Source organism: Mandrillus leucophaeus, unplaced genomic scaffold (genome assembly GCF_000951045.1).
Source record: "Mandrillus leucophaeus isolate KB7577 unplaced genomic scaffold, Mleu.le_1.0 Scaffold69, whole genome shotgun sequence".
NCBI classification, from domain to species: Eukaryota; Metazoa; Chordata; class Mammalia; order Primates; family Cercopithecidae; genus Mandrillus; species Mandrillus leucophaeus.
This window is the reverse complement of record NW_012107474.1, coordinates 161586-162867: the sequence shown is the minus strand read 5'-3', so window position 1 is coordinate 162867 and position 1282 is coordinate 161586. Positions and strand designations below refer to the sequence as shown.

At 50.3% G+C, this 1282-nt stretch overlaps 1 protein-coding gene across 1 annotated transcript in view; it reads left to right on the top strand.

Moving 5' to 3' along the window:
* COL18A1 (collagen, type XVIII, alpha 1) overlaps positions 1-1282 on the top strand; it is a 70726-nt gene that overhangs the window by 22283 nt on the left and 47161 nt on the right. The window lies entirely within an intron of this gene.

Genomic DNA, 1282 nt, shown 5'->3' with positions numbered 1-1282 from the left:
ACACCAGAACCACCCTCCAGGGCAGCTGGTGAGACGGAGGATGTGAGGCAGCTCAGCAAAGAGTGTGTGTGTGTCTGTCTGTCTGTCTGTCTTGTGTGTTGTGTGTGGTATGTGTTTCTGTGTGTGTCTCTGTGTGGTGTGTCTGTGTCTTTATGTGGGTGTGTGCTGTGTGTGTGGTGTGTCTGTTCTGTGTGTCATGTGTGTGTGTCTGGTGTGTGTAGTGTGTCTCTGTGGTGTGTCTGTCTTGGGTGTTGTGTGTGGATGTGTGCATGTCTGTGTTTTTGTGTGTGTATGTGTGGTGTGTGTGTCTGTCTTGTGTGTTGTGTCTGCATGTCTGTGGTGTGTCTGTTTGTTTTGTCTGTGTTTGTGTCTGTCTTGTGGGTTGTGTGTGGATGTGTTCATGTCTGTGTTTTTGTGTGTGTGTATCTGTGTGATATGTCTGTCTTGTGTGCATATGTGGTGTGTGTTTCTGTGTGGTGTGTGTCTTGTGTGGGTGTGTGGTGTGTCTCTGGTGTGTCTGTCTTGTGTGTCGTGTGTGTCTGTGATGTGTCTGTGTGTGTGTGTGTAGTGCGTCTGTGTGGTGTCTCTGTGTGGTGTGTCTCTGTGTGTGTCCCTATGTGATGTGTCTGTGTCTTGTGTGTGCAAGTGTGTGGTGTGTCTGCCTGTCTGTGGTGTCTATGTGTGTTTAGTGTGTCTCTGTGTGTGGTGTGTCTCTGTGGTGTGTCTCTGTGGTGTGTCTGTCTTGGATGTTGTGTGTGGATATGGTGTGTCTCTGTGTGTGTGTCTGTGGTGTGTCTGTGTGTGGTGTGTCTGTGTGTGTGGATGTGTGCATGTGTGTGTGTGTATGTGTAGTGTGTGTCTCTGTCTTGTGTGTTGTGTCTGTATGTCTGCGTGGTGCATGTGTTTGTGTGTTGTATGGTGTGTGTGTTGCTGGGGTGTGTGGAATCTCGTGCGTGTGTCTCTGTGTACCTGTGTGTTGGGGTGTGTGGAATCTCTGTGTGGTGTGTGTCTCTGTGTCTGTGTGTTGTGTGGCGTGTGTATTGGGGTGTGTGGAATCTTGTGTGTGTGTCTCTGTGTCTGTACCTGTGTGTTGTTGGGGTGTGTGTGTTGGTGGGGTGTGTGTTGGTGGGGTGTGTGTGTTGTGCGGCATGTGTGTTGGGGTGTGTGGAATCTCATGCGTGTCTCCGTACCTGTGTGTTGGTAGGGTGTGTTGGTGGGGTGTGTGTGTTGGGGTGTGTTGGTAGGGTGTGTGTTGGTGGGGTGTGTGTGTTGGGGTGTGTGT